At 35.4% G+C, this 18737-nt stretch overlaps 1 pseudogene; it reads right to left on the bottom strand.

Moving 5' to 3' along the window:
- The window catches only part of LOC113351731, a 36401-nt pseudogene extending 22440 nt beyond the window's left edge, over window positions 1-13961 (bottom strand).
- Between the last annotated feature and the right edge of the window lie 4776 nt (window positions 13962-18737).

Raw genomic sequence — 18737 nt, 5'->3', positions numbered from 1 at the left:
AACATGTCATATGATGAGTTCCCACCCTAATGCCAATGCCATTCTTCCTTCTCCTTTTCTTTTTATAGGCCGGATGGCCCTAATCCAAACGGAACCCAAGTTGTAGCTGATGTGATTTGTAGATAGTGGTAAAAGTGGTTCGATTCTCAGACTTGTGAAGGATATTAATTAGACTTAAATTCTAATATTTAAATAGAAAACTCACCAAAAATTATAGCAAACTCAATCAAAGTTGATATCAATATTAAAAGAACACTAAGGCTAAGATTCCACTATTTTCCAAATTCAAAGTGATTTAATCCAATATTTATATTCATGCAATTTTTTTCGTTCAATTTGATTCTAAACTATTGCAACAAGTAGATTCTCAAAATAACAAGTGTAAATCCGAAGCATAGAACATCAAAAACCTAGGTCCAAGCATGCTCTATCAAAAGAAATAACAATTGCTTAACAAGAATCATTCAAACAATTTTTACTCAAGGCAAAACAATCATAAAAATAATTGCGATAAATAAATAAATAAGAATATACCACTTTTTCTTGGAAAAATAGCTTCCTCTATCGCCTCAGCAATAGGGTTTAGCTCCTCATATTAATCACTTGCTCAATATACATGTTTGTTGCTCAAAAGTTGATTAAAAGAGTGAAAGGTGTAAAGCAGCTGATTTGCAACAGCGTAAAAGTGTTACAGATCTCTGGTACAAAGAGGAACAATGAATACTGTTGTATATAAAAGTTACTTATCTTATGCTGTTGAATAACGACAGTTTTCAACGATAGTTGCTTGTGCGTCAATGTTCTTCGTGTTCTTCCTCTTCAGCAGCAGCAGCAGCAGAAACAGAGTTTGATAAAACTCTGATTTCTTCTTCTCTGGCTCTCCTCAGGTCCCCAAACTCTCGACACCCCTGTTATATGACCCAAACAATCTATTTATATCAAAAATACCAATTAAATCTCTCCCAAATCTTCCAAAATCTCTTCTCCTCTCTTCACGGCAAAGTTGCGGCAATTTCTTGTTTTAGAATTTCTACGCGTTTCTGAGCTTTCCTTTTTATTCTAAAATCTTCCTTAGATAGATACAAATCTTTGGGAAGGTTTACAACACTTTAATCTCTCTAAAATTCCCTAAAACAGGTCACCCACATGACTTTCCATATTTTTTGTTGTGACAAAAATCTGTCGATTGAGCCCAGTCTAATCGATTTCAACACCCATATCAGATTCCTAGACCCATAAGGACTCTATCCTATGAAAATTAGAGGTTTAATCGACCTCAAACTCCTCCAAATCAGGAACCCTAAATCTGCCAGAACTGCCAAGATATTTCCCGCCAAAACTTGGTTTTTGAAATGTTGAAGATGGTTGCCCCTTATCCAGGGTAAGGGTGCGATTAGCAGCTGCCTGGAAATGGGACGCCCCTTAGTAATTAGGTTACCCCTTATCCAAAGTGAGAGTCCGAATATCAAATGTCCTCCGGGTGCTTTCCGACAACTTTTCGAGCCAATTTTTTCTAAAAATGTTTATTGGCCAAAAATACCTACAAATAAATAAAACACCATAATAAGTACAAAATGAGCCCTAACAATATATAGAATCGAGACAAATCGGACACAAAAATGTGTCTATCAGTAGCAAAGACCGAATTGTGACCTTTCCAAGTAAGCACAAGCATCTCATCCACTTTTTTCGTTCCCCAACCGCTTGCATGTTCATTTATTAAGTACTTAACTTCTTCACTAGTTTCTTCACAGATGGGAATACTTATGAACTTTGCACTCTTCATTCTTTCTACCAATCTTCCAAAGCATCAAATAGTATCCATAGATAATTAAAACTGGTAGTATCCTTGATTTCAAACTCGAGGCATCCAAATCCGCATCTTCATCAACTATGATAACAATATGTGGATTGAGACCTCTAATAATCTTAAGAAACCTATTTCGAAAAGTTGGAGCTTGTTGAGTATATCCTTGGAGTTCATCGGGTAAATGGTGTAACCAATTTTGGCAATTTACAACCAACGCTTCATCATCTTTCAGTTCTAGTGAAGTAGGATTCAAATGATTCATGAGCCTCTCAAGGTCAAATTTCACATGAGTTGATGATTTAGAAGAAGATCCACCGAGTACTGAGAAGCTGAAAGTAATATCTTTGGACTTAGCAAAATTTGCCAAGTAGAAATTAACATTTAATCCCAAAGTTAATGGGCTTTGGAAACTCTAGTCCTACACTCTCAAGCCTAATACTGGGAGGTCCATATTTAACCGATATGAAACGAGTTAATCCTTTTGTAAACGATTCAGTCCAAAATAAAAAAAATTCGATGACAAAAATACCAATCAGATATGATTTCTTCGTAACTCGGTTTTCATTTCTTCGTTTCCAATGTCCAACGTCGAGAAAGCTTTTCCAGCCGCTCCTATTGAATACGATGTTACTCGTTTCATCTCGTTTTCGTCTTCTTTTTCTCGATTGATTTCGTTTCACTTGATTCATCAAATTGTTTTTACAATTTTCGTCATGTGAAAATTTGGTTTAGGGTTAATTTCATCAACTTGGTATTCTACCGAGATCAATTTTTATATATAATTTTTTTCGAGGTTGATTGATGCATTCATCGTCACTATAACAATCTACAAGTATGTTATTCATTTACTTACGATCTTGTTATGTAATTTGGAAGAAATTATTATTATCACAATTTTTTGAATAGGTTATTGTTTTCTTGATTTTAGAGGATTTTTGTTGATTTTGAGATGTTTTATTGAATTTGTGTATTCAAGTATCAATTTTAGGTTTTCTTTCAAGGATTTTATCTTGTTGGGTATATGCAGTGAAGAGGGTTGATGATGTTGGGTTTAATTACTTTATTTCTTTTTAATGTAGTGTTTAAAAACTAATCAAATGTACTTCCTCTCATTATTAGAGGTTATTAGAGTTTATAGAGATTGTTTGGACTTTTTAATTATTTGTAAAAGATGGATGCTCATTTTTGGGATAAGAGGAACTGTTTCATTTTGGTGATAATATAACTTATGTTGACATATAAGCTTCTTGCTTATGTTGACGAAGTAGCTTGTCGGCTGATTAAGAAGATACTCATTTTTGTGAAGGTCATAGGATGATGCCAGTTGATCCTGTTGTGCAATGTACATGGATTGTGTCACAAGATTTTCTTGCTAGTATCTCTCTTGCAGCACCACCCAGTGAAGTTTATACAAGTCAAAATAACGACGCATTGGAGTTAGGGGTGTAAATTTTGCCCGGCAGCCCGAGGCCCAGTACCGTCCGCCCTGTCCCATGACATCCCATGGATGACCGTGGCCCTTTACGGGATGGCCCGACCTATCCCATTTAAATAAGAGGGAGGGCACATGCCACAAGTCAAATTTTCTTGCCAGACCCAATACGCTCCCTATTATCCCGTCAATGTTACCCGCGTTGTTAGCCCGCCAGTGTTATCCATTTACCTAGCCTAAGTGACTGTTCTCATTTGTTTTATCCTAGAATATACTTGGTACATATACTTAATACAGTCAACCCTCATAGTTCTCATATGTATTTCTTAACTTTTACTCCATAGGAGTCTAAATTTGTTAACCATATAGAGAAAATATTGAGCAAAATTTAAGGCAGTTTCCTTTTCTGATGATTCAATTCAGGAAAAATTATAGGAAGTTTTGTTTATCTTATTCCTATCTCTATTCTCGTATTTGATTATTAATTTAAGTAAAACTTGTGTATTATTACTACTTTCTTTTTATTTTTAATAATATATATGTATAATATATATTTGTTCGTAATATTCAAGGCCCTCCCGGTCCTACCCGCCCGAGCCCAAATTACAAAACAGGCTTGGGTAGGCCAAGGGTACTAACTGTAGATAAATAACCCTGCCCGCCCGACCCTTTTAATTTCATGGATAAGAGATGTTCCAACCCGCCCTATACCGTCCCATTTAATAAACAGGAGGACCTGTCCGGCCCGGCCCAATTTACACCCCTAATTGGAGTGGGATTCTTAATTGATAAGAAAGTTTGTTAATGGCATAGATGGAATTAGTGGATTCATTACAGGTATTATTAATCTCTCACTGTATTGGTTCTTCCTTTTGTGCTTCCTATATATGGATATGAAGTGGACCAAAGAGAAATTGTCAAGAAAATAAGTAGCATGGCTATATTTCTCTTATTTGGATTTACGCCTAAGTACGAAAAAACATAGGTAAACCCCATTTTTAGAAAATTCAAGTAACAAGATGGCGTGGTTATACTTCTTTTAAACTAGATGAAACTAAGAAAATTTAGCAAGAAACCGTGTTCCGGACTATTAGGTGTTCTTAAAATTTTGCAAATGTGAAAAGTATTTTGTACGTTCAACCAGAGGAAAAGCCAACTTGTCTAATGCTCATGTAAACTAGATAAAACTAAGAAAATTTTAGCAAGAAAAATCAATATTACCGGCAGCCCGTTTAGTTTGACATAAGATCTTTTTGTGGAGGTTTCATTTCTGTATAGGGAAATTATAACCCTTTATTGTTTAGTGGAAAATGTTGAATTGGTTATGATCCGCAATGACATTTATAATTAAAACAGAGGCTGTAGTTTACTAGTTATTCAAGTATTTCAATTATTAAAAATAATCAAAACTTATTAGTTTTTTTTCTCAAATGTCTTCACATGCACGCAAAGGTTTAGAATTTTTTTAGTCGCTAACGCTTAATATTAGACAAGCTTTGGAAAATCTTAATGTGTACATAATTGTGATTCTTAATATGTACATAATTGTACACTTGTTGATTTTCATGATTATTGTTCATTTCTTGTTGTTTCAATGATTATTCACCTTTTAACCTATATCTTCTTTTACATGTTCTCAATCTATGAATCATATTTGTAGATGTGTACATATTTGTACACCATTGCCTGTTTTTGCTTTATGAATCATTTCTTAATCCGCTTTATGAACATTATATTTTTTTGCACTAAGTCCATGTATTATGTAGCTTATAGACAAAGTATGTATTGCAGGTGATCGGTTGTGACAAAGAAATGCGGTATCCCTGAAGCATCCCTATCAGGATATGATATATGAACCTTTGAAGGATGATCGAGTTGATCGTTTTTATCCAAAATCACATTACTTCAGCTGCCGATATAGTCGTCTAGATTTCTTTGGCTTGTAAGTCATCTTTGTCTTTCCACTTTCTGAGTTTTAAACACCTTTACTTTGTTATTATCATCGGTTTGTGCTTTTTTTAACAATTAAAGTGTCATATTTTGTGTTTTCCTTTTACATGGAAAGTGAAAGTTTTCCCATGCAATAGGTGTATTTTCTTGTACACCACTAATAGGTGTTTTTGCTTGGTGGTGTACTTATAACCACCAAGAAGATGTTTTTTATGTCTAAAAATCCCATCTCTTGTGATCATACCACACAAATCACATTATCACATTGTTTCCATCGCTTACTAGTGGCTGGCCATAATCCCAACCTGGATCAGCTGAGGGTCTAATACGAGGCTATGGAGTCGACATTGATTACTACAAATTTGAAATATATAAACCAGAATAAATACAAAATTCAGAGAATGCCCTAAACAATTATGCTCTGTCTGCTCCCAGAATGGACGAGGGGCGTAAACGTTTGAAGAATTTTCCTTCCCACATATTAGGTGTATTTTCTTGTACACCTGTTATACGCGCTGCACATAAAAGTACACTATTTTTTTGTGTTTGTTATACGAGGTGTATATGCTTGTACACCAGTTATAGTTTAAGTTACAATTAATTACCATAATATTTGAGTATTTCTAGATTTTATTATCAGTCAGATAGTAATTCAATTTCTAGGTGTTATCCGCTTATTTGAGTTCTTCAAGTAATTCAAGTATTTTATGTTATGCGTAATGTCTACAAGTTTGTTTACAAATTTGTAATCTTGTATTTTGTCATCTTAACTGAATCAGTATTTCCCGAAATGATTCTGATCTAACAGTCATGTTTTGATATTTATTCTGCATATTAACTGTCACCACAAGAAGCATATGTTTCACTATATTTAGCCCTATTTCCGTACATGAACTTTAATATCTAGAATTAAATGAACTAATGTGTGGAAAATAAATGGTTGATATAACTCATTCAAATTTCAGTAATGGCAGCATGTAATATTAAGCTGATGTTATTACATTTTTTTATTGATTGTTAATGTGTACATAGTTGTACACATGTGATTCTTAATGTGTACATAATTGTACACATATTGATTTTTAATGCGTACATAATTTTACACCCGTTCGTTAATGTGCACATAATTGTACACCTTTTGATCGTTAAGATATTGTGTGGCCTGGGGTACTAAACAAGTGGTTCCTGGTTTAGATTTCGTGTGACATATCTAGGTTATGGAGCTATAAAGTCGTTTTGTTTGTATTTTGTTAAAGTTACAGATCTCTGACCTTTCCCTTTCCTTTGGATTAGTTTGGCAGTTTCCAATCTCTGATTTTCGTGGAATATCTGTTGTTTTTTTAAGATTTTATAAAATGTAGTTGACATTATTTTGTTACAAGTTCAACCTGAGCTTCTAATATCTTATATTTCGTATTTCTGTAAACATTCCATAAGCTTATTAACCGCTTTACAGGAATTATAATATGATATTTAGTAATTGTATGAATTATAATTTGATATTTATTTATAATGTTAGGTTATGTTGGTATCCTATTCTAATATGTTTCCAGTTTTGTTTGACAGCAAATGTGCCAAATAATTAGTGAGCTTCAACGTCTAACCTGACTTGAATGTTTATCCTCACTGACAAAGAGAGGTATGTTTCATAATTCTAATATGCTGGTCTCCTTGGTCTAATCTTAGTTTAGTCTTACATAATGCTCAGAAGAATGATAATGTGTAAGCCAAGTGATCTTTGAAATGAAATAAAGGATGCTTTATTCTAGCAGTGCATGGTTTTTAGAGTTGTCGATTTAGCTTGACAGTATCTCTTGGAAATTAAGTTACCATCCTTCTATAAGTGTACATATTAGTGCACATGTATTGCAAGTGTATATGTTGGTGCACCTAGAGTACAAGTGTACATATTTGCTTGCGCAAATATCTGTGGAGTTTGTACAATTTTCCTACACCTATAATAATGTTTGAGAAGTTTTACTTGATTTAATTTTTTTCTGTCCCAGATTTCATCTGTTTTGGTGAAATGTCAAACACTTTGTTAAGCTGCGATTGAATATATTTAAAACGGTGCATTGATATTTCTTAATCGTCTCATGTAATACATGGAGGGACTTTTTTTTATCTAGGAAAAATAAAAGCAAGCGCTAAGCAAGGCAGGACCCATCTCATGACAGTGGGAAACATACAAAATAAATGGATGTGACTACTGTGAGCAGTTCTTGCACTGACCTTTTTTATTAATTATGTTTTTTCGGACAGTGCATACGACTTACCATTTATCCTGAGCATGAAGTGGAGTTATTATTTGTATCTACGCTCTTTTAGAATTCCTGTTGTTGTTGGTTGCGTCTGGCACAAATGACAGATCTTCTAAAATGATCAAGTCAAAATATAAGATAACGTCCGAAAAACAAGTCACACTAGTTATAATTAAGAAATACCATTCAAAATGCTGGGCTGGAAAATATCCCATGAAAAGTGAAAGACCTTGATTTAAAACAGATTACTGATACATAAACATTCTAGAAATTATTAGTCTCATGATAGATTTTTGATGTAGTGGTCTCAAATTACTAGTCTGGTTTTGATTGTTGAACTGATCATTCCTTACTTTGTTCTTTTTAGTGCGTATTTGCATTAATCTCACTAAGTTTTCTTTATCTTAAACAATCTTCCCTGTGCTTAATCTGAGTGGGGATCTTTTTTGTAATGCTTTTGCAGTGGATCCATTGGGATCGCATTGCATGTATACGGTAGATTTAAGGTTATTGAGAGGAAGGATAATGCTCAACATAAAAAGTGAATTGTGTTAGATTTGAATAGCATGCTTGTTAGTGGTGCTTAGGTGGAGTTGTATGTGGTGTACAAACCGGTGCATCTTGCCTTGTCTTTGGATTTTCTGGAATTTTGTAGATGTGTATATGTCTCACACCAGTGTAAACTAAGATATTTAAAAAATAAAAATTATATGGTCATATGGGTACTCTTTTTGTCGAGCTTGAAAAGAGCTTTCCAAATATATAAAGTTTGCGAATTTTGGACAAATGGTTCAAAAGATAAATTGTTTTTTAATTATATTATGTTAATTAAAATTGATGACATCATCATAAGTCACTATGGACTAAACTGTAAATATTTGGATTAAATTGTAAATGATAAGGGTTATTAGTGTACTTTTCCATATTTTGGACTAATTTGTACCTAGTTGACTCGGACTGGACTAAACCATACTTTTGAACTAAACCGTATTTTTCCCATTTTCCAAACGGAAACCCAAATCTTCGCTTGAGACGTTAACTAATGGTGGCACAGGTGGCCTTGAAGATGGCACTGTGATTCACAGGGCCGGTGGACCGCCGGGTCTCTTTGCCAAGGCATCTATTAGAGCCATTGCATACAATGTGTGAAGCTAAAATCCAAGATATGAACTTTATCTTGTCCCTGAATTGCTCTAAGAATTGAATTATTTGATGCACAAAACCCAAAACTATGCCAAGGGATTGTGTCAACGTACCCGGCCAACTGCGTCATCGAGAGCGGCCGTGAACTGTTTCTTTGAAGAGTAGCTGGTGTTCCATCGGGGAAGTTCATGGTTGTACTAGGGAAAACTCTCGAAGCTCTGGATATGAGAGCTCTTAAGAACCACGAAGTCAGCCTTTGATTAGTATCACCAGTTGAAGAAGGAACATTGTTAAGGACCCACATCATGTGAGCTAAAGTTACATCGTTATTCTCTAAGGCACTTTGATAAGAAATCCCCAATTATTTAGAATTCTTAATTAAAATTAGGGTTAGGGTTAGAAATCCCTAAACTCTCTTTTTTATGCATTAGTTTATTTTTTGAAATTGTTCTGTTTTAAGAATTTTATTTTAGATTCTTAGTTATAGAAGTAGTTATCTTTATAGGTTTCCTTTCCTTAATTCTATAGTTCAGTGGCCTATATAAGAAGGTCTAGTGTTATTAGTTTGATTATCTATGGGAATTATAAGTTTTTTCTAAATTTATGTGTTCTTTTAAAGTCTACTCTGCTGGACGTGGGTAAGAAATATTAAGTTTTATCAATTGGTATCATAGCAGGCGTATCCTGTTTATGACCAAAACTCGAAAACAAAAACAAGTAATTATGGAAAAGCAATTAGGGGAGATAACGCAGAAGATGGATGAGATGACATCAAATCAAGCTTTGTTAATTGAGAGGATCGGCCAGCTTGTGGAAAGCAAAGCAGTTGGGAACAATGAGGGACAAAACCAATCAAAAAGAGGAGGTGAGCGATTATATTTTTCCAAGTTTGATGGATCTGATGTATAAGGTTGGCTCTTTAAGGCTGCACAATATTTTGAGTATTATGAAACACCTGCGAATCAGAAAATCAAGTTGGCAACATGTAATTTAGATGGTAAAGCTTTACAATGGTATAGGTGGTTGAAGAGAACTAAACCTGTAGTTACTTGGGAAGAATTTGAGAAAGCCATTATTAGCCGTTTCGGTATTACTTCATATGGGATGCAGGAGAAAAACTCGCTAAAATTAAGTAGTCAGATTCATATGTAAAATATTGTGAAGAATTTGAACGATTATCAAATTTGGTGGATAATTTGCCTGAAGAATTTTTAGTGAGCTGTTTTCTAAGTGGATTAAAAGACGAGGTAAGACTAGAAACTCAATCCCACACTCCTATAAGTTTACATGATGCAATGGCAATTGGAAGGTTACAAGATGAGAAGGTAACATTGCGAAAACAATAATATAGAATAGCACCAAGGACACCTAGTGTTGTTAATACTAGTAGACCTTTTAATTCTAGAGCACCTATTTCATCTTCAAAGACTATGACAGAAACTCCAGTTGTTAGAAGATTAACTCAGACCGAGGCTGAAGAAAGAAGAAAGCAACAACTATGTTATAACTGTGATGAAAAGCGGCACCGTGGTCATCGCTGTAAAACTCAGACATTGTTCCTAATTGATAGATACGACAATCAGGATGAAGATGAAGGTAAAGATGAAGTTTCTATAGAAGAATAACCTGAAAAAGAAACCGTCGAGATTTCTATGCATCCGCTGGATGTATCATTAGCTCCACAAACCATGCGGGTACAAGGAGAAATTAAGAAGGCTCAAGTTACCATGCTTATCGATTCTGGAAGTACTCATAATTTTGTTGATTCTGCGATACCTAAAAGAATCGGAATTAAGATAATTAAAGATGAAACTTTTGAGGTGATGGTAGATAATGGTGCTAGAATGACTTGTGAAGGAAGATTCTTGGATCTGGATTATAAGTTGAATAAATATGGGTTCAAAAGAATTTTTTATGTATTGCCACTTGGGGGATGCGATGTGGTTTTGGGAGTCTAATGGTTAGAAACATTAGGTTCCATAACTTGGGATTTCAAACATTTGACCATGGATTTTAAGAGGGCTGGTGAACGTATTCGACTAGAAGGAGATAAGAAAAATAAAGTAAAGTTAGCCAACATCAATAGCATCCAGAGACTCTTAAATAAGGGATCATCAGGGTTCTTTTTCCAAATCAACCAATGTTCGAAAGCACAAATTAGTCAAGAAACACCAGGGGAGATACAAGAATTAATTAAAGAGTTTGGTGAGGTGTTCTTAGTACCCATAATGCTGCCACCTATGAGAAGCCATGATCACCGCATAACCTTACAACCTGGGAGTGATCCAATCAATGTACGACCTTACAAGTACGCACATTACCATAAAGGTGAGATCGAAAAGATTTTTAAAGAGTTGGTAGACTCAGGATTAGTTAGGCCAAGCACGAGTCCTTTCTCTTCTCCTGTTTTGTTAGTTAAGAAAAAAGGTGGCACTTGGCGTATTTGTGTTGATTATAGATCTTTAAACCAGTATACTGTCAAGGATAAGTTTCCTATTCCAGTCATTGATGAGTTATTAGATGAACTACATGGTGCGTTATTCTTTTGGAAACTAGATTTAAGATCGGGTTATCATCAAATTAGGATGTATGAACAAGATATCTACAAAACAAATTTTCGAACCCATGACGGACACTATGAATTCCTAGTGATGCCGTTTGGATTAACTAATGCTCCATTTACATTTCAACATCTTATGAATGATGTGTTCAGAAATCAATTAAGGAAATCCGTCTTGGTTTTCTTTGATGATATTCTGATCTATAGTCCTACCTGGGAAGCACATTTATTGCACCTTCGTGAAGTATTCCTGATATTAGAAAGACATCAACTTAAAGTCAAATTAAGCAAATTTTCTTTTGGTACTGAGAGGGTTGAGTATTTGGGTCATATCATCTCAAGAAGAGGAGTGGAAGCTGATCCTAGCAAGATACGGGATATGTTGGACTGGCCGTTACCGAGAACTGTCAAGGCATTACGAGGATTCCTAGGTTTGACAGGATATTATAGGAAATTTGTACAAGGTTATACTAATGTTGCAGCACCACTTACAATATTGCTCAAAAAAGACGGTTTTTTGTGGACAGATGAAGCAACAAACCCATTTGTTAAATTGAAAAGTGTAATGACATCCACACCCGTGCTAGTATTACCTGACTTTACAAAGACCTTCGTTATTGAAAGTGATGCTTGTGGAGTAGGAATAGGTGCGGTTTTGATGTAAGAAGGTAGGCCAATTGCTTTCACAAGTAAGCCACTTGGACCTCGTCATATGGGTTTGTCAACTTATGAGAAAGAATTGTTAGCAGTATTTCATGCGGTTACTAAATGGCGACCTTATCTTATTGGGAGAATATTGCTTATTCGGGCAGACCAACAAAGTTTGAAGTATTTTTTGGACGCTAGAGATGTAACACCGGCACAACAAAAATGGTTAACAAAATTATTAGGCTATGACTACGCGATTGAGTACAAGAAGGGATCATCTAACAAGGTTGATGGTGCACTTTTTCGAAAATTTGAACACGGTGAAATTTGTTCCGTAACTTATGTTAGTTATGCTTGGATGGAAGACCTATTGGCTGAACTAAAAACAGATCCGTGGATCACAGATTTCATCTTTAAAGTGAGTCAGCCTTCTTTCGGCAAGAATAACTTTACCATACGAGATGGTTTAGTTTACTATAAACAACATCAACTGGTGATAAGTCCTTCTTCAAGGTGGAAGGCACTACTACTAGCTGAGTTTCATGACTCTCCAATTGTTGGTCATGCAGGATATATGAAGACAGTAAAACATTTATCTAAGTTGTTCTACTGGTCTAAAATGTATAAAGAGGTGAGAGACTACATTGCTTGCTGTGATGTTTTCAAAAGGAATAAATATAGTACTCTTTCTCCAGCAGGATATCTTCAACCATTGCCAATTCCTACTACAGTATGGACAGATATATCCATAGATTTTGTTGAAGGGTTGCCAAATTCTAAAGGGAAAACTGTGATTCTTGTAGTGGTGGATCGACTAACTAAATATGCCCATTTCCTTGCATTAAAATATCCATATACAACCACATCGGTAGCCCAGAATTTTTTAGAAACAGTCATCAAACTTCATGGATTTCCTCAATCTATAGTTTCTGATAGGGATGCTGTATTTACAAGTAATTTTTGGCAAGAGTTGTTTCGCCTACATGGAACTCAGTTAAGAATGAGTTCCTCCTATCATCCACAAACCGACGGTCAAAGTGAAGTGGTTAACAGATGTTTGGAAGGTTACTTACGGTGTTTTGCTGGAAACAAACCAAAAGGATGGTCATCTTGGTTACCATCGGCAGAGTATTGGTATAATACATCGTATCATACTTCAACTAGTACTACACCGTTTGAGGCTTTGTATGGCCTTCCACCTCCGATATTAGCAACTTATTTACTAGGAGAAGCGAAAACCACAACTTTGGATGAGGCAATAACCAAGAGGAATGAAGTTTTATCAATGCTTAAGGATCAACTTCAAGTGGTGCAGAATAAAATGAAGCTAAGGGCAGATGAAGGACGTCGGGACGTCGTATATCAAGTTGGGGATTATGTGTATCTGAAGTTGCCGCCATATCGACAAAATTCTAATGTGCAAAGGAAGAACCAAAAATTATCTCCACGATATTTTGGACCTTATAAGATTTTGGAACGTATAGGACCTGTGGATTATCGATTGGACTTACCTAAGGAGTCAAAGATACATTCGGTATTTCATGTATCGTTTCTGAAGAAGGCTTTGTTTCCTAACACAACTGTTGGGGATAATCTACCAGAAGAAGAAGATGAGGTTGATCCAGTAATCTCCATGGTTGAACTGATCCTTGAGGTCAAGAAAATCTTAAGGGGGAGGAAATGATAAGAAATCCCCAATTACTTAGAATTCTTAATTAAAATTAGGGTTAGGGTTAGAAATCCCTAAACTCTCTTGTTTTAGGCATTAGTTTATTTTTGGAAACTGTTCTGTTTTAAGAATTTTATTTTAGATTCCTAGTTATAGAAGTAGTTTCCTTTCTAGGTTTCCTTTCCTTAATTCTATAGTCCAGTGGCCTATATAAGAAGGTCTAGTGTTATTAGTTTGATTATCTATGGGAATTATAAGTTTGTTATAAATTTCTATGTTCTTTTAAAGTCTACTCTGCTGGCCGTGGGTAAGAACTGTTAAGTTCTTATCACACTTGCACATTGATGAAGAAGCTTTTCTATACAAGCTCCATCTGGCGTTCCTACACATCCAGTAAGTGCACCTGGTAAAGAACTTTGAGAGGTATCAAAAACACTAGGCTTAGAAAGAGAAACAGGTGAAGTTGAGCTTCTTAATTTATTCTTCATCACAGTTATCTTGTTAGTTACTATATATCTAGAAACACACAGGAAAATATATATGGTCTACGATTTTGTTTGGTTCTACAAGTTGGTGATGTAGCTGGTTAAGTAATCTGTTAGTATGATGAAAGAGTGAGAGAGGATTCTCTTGTTGCGGTACTCATGGAGATGCTGGTTTTGCTACCTGGCTTATAACAATCAGTAAATATATATATAAGGATTCAAGATCAACACAGTTTTATCGTCTCTTGATGAAGATCTGTAAAGCAGATGGAAGGAAACAATAGGAACTAAGAAACAAATGGTGTTTGAAATGTTGAGAGGGACTGAGGGAGAGAGCGAGCTATGTTTTCTCTGTATATTTATGGACCATATATATAGCAAAGGCATACACGATCCTATACAAGAATTATTTTATATAATTATCCGGATATTATATAGTCAGACACCTTTTCAGAGTCTTGTTTAGCTAGCTAGGGTTTGCATGGATGAATGATGAGGTACTCGTAATCTAGATCCTGGTTAAAATGTTGGAAATTATGGTTCATCCTGAAACAGGTGCATGCCCGGTCCATAAATACTAGGAGTATCTTTTGAGTTTGGGTTTCCATCTGGGGTTCCTACAAATCCAATAAGTGCACCTGGTAAAGAACTTTGAGAGGTATAAAAAACACTAGGTTTAGGAAGAGAAACATGTGAAGTTGAGATTCTTAATTCAGTCTTCATCACAGTTAGCTTGTTAGTTACTATATATCTAGCTACAGACAGGAAAATATATATGGTCTACGATTTTGTTTGGTTCTACAAGTTGGTGATGTAGCTGGTTAAGTAATCTGTTAGTATGATGAAAGAGTGAGAGAGGATTCTCTTGTTGAGGTACTCATGGAGATGCTGGTTTTTCTACCTGGCTTATAACAATCAGTAAATATATATATATAAGGATTCAAGATCATCACGGTTTTATCGTCTCTTGATGAAGATCTGTAAAGCAGATGGAAGGAAACAGTAAGAACTAAAAAATAAATGGTGTTTGAAATGTTGAGAGGGACTGAGGGAGAGAGTGAGCTGTGTTTTCTCTGTATCTTTATGGACCATATATATGGCAAAGGCCATACACGATCGTATACAATAATTATTGTATATAATTATCCGGATATTATATAGTCAGACACCTTTTCAGAGTCTTGTTTAGCTAGCTAGGGTTTGCATGGATGAATGATGAGGTACTCGTAATCTAGATCCAGGTTAAAATGTTGGAAATTCTTGTTCATCCTGAAACAGGTGCATGCCCGGTCCATAAATACTAGGAGTATCTTTTGAGTTTGGGATTCCATCTGGGGGTTCCTACACATCCAGTAAGTGCACCTGGTAAAGAAATTTGAGAGGTATCAAAAACACTAGGTTTAGGAAGAGAAACAGGTGAAGTTGAGCTTCTTAATTCAGTCTTCATCACAGTTAGCTTGTTAGTTACGATATATCTAGCTACAAACATGAAAATATATATGGTCTACGATTTTGTTTGGTTCTACAAGTTGGTGATGTAGCTGGATAAGTAATCTGTTAGTATGATGAAAGAGTGAGAGAGGATTCTCTTGTTGCGGTACTCATGGAGATGCTGGTTTTGCTACCTGGCTTATAATAATCAGTATATATATATATAAGGATTCAAGATCAACACAGTTTTATCGTCTCTTGATGAAGATCTGTAAAGCAGATGGAAGGAAACAATAGGAACTAAGAAACAAATGGTGTTTGAAATGTTGAGAGGGACTGAGGGAGAGAGCGAGCTATGTTTTCTCTGTATATTTATGGACCATATATATAGCAAAGGCATACACGATCCTATACAAGAATTATTTTATATAATTATCCGGATATTATATAGTCAGACACCTTTTCAGAGTCTTGTTTAGCTAGCTAGGGTTTGCATGGATGAATGATGAGGTACTCGTAATCTAGATCCTGGTTAAAATGTTGGAAATTATGGTTCATCCTGAAACAGGTGCATGCCCGGTCCATAAATACTAGGAGTATCTTTTGAGTTTGGGTTTCCATCTGGGGTTCCTACAAATCCAATAAGTGCACCTGGTAAAGAACTTTGAGAGGTATAAAAAACACTAGGTTTAGGAAGAGAAACATGTGAAGTTGAGATTCTTAATTCAGTCTTCATCACAGTTAGCTTGTTAGTTACTATATATCTAGCTACAGACAGGAAAATATATATGGTCTACGATTTTGTTTGGTTCTACAAGTTGGTGATGTAGCTGGTTAAGTAATCTGTTAGTATGATGAAAGAGTGAGAGAGGATTCTCTTGTTGAGGTACTCATGGAGATGCTGGTTTTTCTACCTGGCTTATAACAATCAGTAAATATATATATATAAGGATTCAAGATCATCACGGTTTTATCGTCTCTTGATGAAGATCTGTAAAGCAGATGGAAGGAAACAGTAAGAACTAAAAAATAAATGGTGTTTGAAATGTTGAGAGGGACTGAGGGAGAGAGTGAGCTGTGTTTTCTCTGTATCTTTATGGACCATATATATGGCAAAGGCCATACACGATCGTATACAATAATTATTGTATATAATTATCCGGATATTATATAGTCAGACACCTTTTCAGAGTCTTGTTTAGCTAGCTAGGGTTTGCATGGATGAATGATGAGGTACTCGTAATCTAGATCCAGGTTAAAATGTTGGAAATTCTTGTTCATCCTGAAACAGGTGCATGCCCGGTCCATAAATACTAGGAGTATCTTTTGAGTTTGGGATTCCATCTGGGGGTTCCTACACATCCAGTAAGTGCACCTGGTAAAGAAATTTGAGAGGTATCAAAAACACTAGGTTTAGGAAGAGAAACAGGTGAAGTTGAGCTTCTTAATTCAGTCTTCATCACAGTTAGCTTGTTAGTTACGATATATCTAGCTACAAACATGAAAATATATATGGTCTACGATTTTGTTTGGTTCTACAAGTTGGTGATGTAGCTGGATAAGTAATCTGTTAGTATGATGAAAGAGTGAGAGAGGATTCTCTTGTTGCGGTACTCATGGAGATGCTGGTTTTGCTACCTTGCTTATAACAATCAGTAAATATATATATAAGGATTCAAGATCATCACGGTTTTATCGTCTCTTGATGAAGATCTATAAAGCAGATGGAAGGAAACAGTAGGAACTAAAAAAGAAATGGTGTTTGAAATGTTGAGAGGGACTGAGGGAGAGAGTGAGCTGTGTTTTCTCTGTATCTTTATGGACCATATATAGCAAAGGCCATACACGATCGTATACGAGAATTATTGTATATAATTATCCAGATATTATATAGTCAGACACCTTTTCAGAGTCTTGTTTAGCTAGCTAGGGTTTGCATGGATGAATGATGAGGTACTCGTAATCTAGATCCAGGTTAAAATGTTGGAAATTCTTGTTCAGCCTGAAACAGGTGCATGCCCGGTCCATAAATACTAGGAGTATCTTTTGAGTTTGGGATTCCATCTGGGGGTTCCTACACATCCAGTAAGTGCACCTAGTAAAGAACTTTGAGAGGTATCAAAAACAATAGGTTTAGGAAGAGAAACAGGTGAAGTTGAGATTCTTAATTCAGTCTTCATCACAGTTAGCTTGTTAGTTACGATATATCTAGCTACAGACATGAAAATATATATGGTCTACGATTTTGTTTGGTTCTACAAGTTGGTGATGTAGCTGGTTAAGTAATCTGTTAGTATGACGAAAGAGTGAGAGAGGATTATCTTGTTGCGGTACTCATGGAGATGCTGGTTTTGCTACCTGGCTTATAAAAATCAGTAAATATATATATATATATATATAAGGATTCAAGATCAGCACGGTTTTATCGTCTCTTGATGAAGATCTGTAAATCAAATGGAAGGAAACAGTAGGAACTAAAAAAGAAATGGTGTTTGAAATGTTGAGAGGGACTGAGGGAGAGAGTGAGCTATGTTTTCTCTGTATCTTTATGGACCATATATATAGCAAAGGCCATACACGATCGTATACAAGAATTATTGTATATAATTATCCGGATATTATATAGTGAGACACCTTTTCAGAGTCTTGTTTAGCTAGACAGGGTTTGCATGGATGAATGATGAGGTACTCGTAAGCTAGATCCTGGTTAAAATGTTGGAAACTATGGTTCAGCCTGAAATAAGTGCATGCCCGGTACATAAATACTAGGAGTATCTTTTGAGTTTGGGGTTCCATATGGGGTTCCTACACATCCAATAAGTGCACCTGGTAAAGAACTTTGAGAAGTATAAAAAACACTAGGTTTAGGAAGAGAAACATGTGAAGTTGAGCTTCTTAATTCAGTCTTCATCACAGTTAGCTTGTTAGTTACTATATATCTAGCTACAGACAGGAAAATATATATGGTCTACGATTTTGTTTGGTTCTACAAGTTGGTAATGTAGCTGGTTAAGTAATCTGTTAGTATGATGAAAGAGTGAGAGAGGATTCTCTTGTTGCGGTACTCATGGAGATGCTGGTTTTGCTACCTGGCTTATAACAATCAGTAAATATATATAAGGATTCAACATCAGCGCGGTTTTATCGTCTCTTGATGAAGATCTGTAAAGAAGATGGAAGGAAACAGTAGGAACTAAAAAATAAATGGTGTTTGAAATGTTGAGAGGGACCGAGGGAGAGAGTGAGCTATGTTTTCTCTGTATCTTTATGGACCATATATATAGTAAAGGCCATACACGATCGTATACAAGAATTATTGTATATAATTATCCGTATATTATATAGTCA

This window comes from Papaver somniferum, chromosome 2 (genome assembly GCF_003573695.1).
Source record: "Papaver somniferum cultivar HN1 chromosome 2, ASM357369v1, whole genome shotgun sequence".
NCBI classification, from domain to species: Eukaryota; Viridiplantae; Streptophyta; class Magnoliopsida; order Ranunculales; family Papaveraceae; genus Papaver; species Papaver somniferum.
Note: the sequence above shows the minus strand (reverse complement) of the source record. Positions and strands in the feature narration are given on the sequence as shown.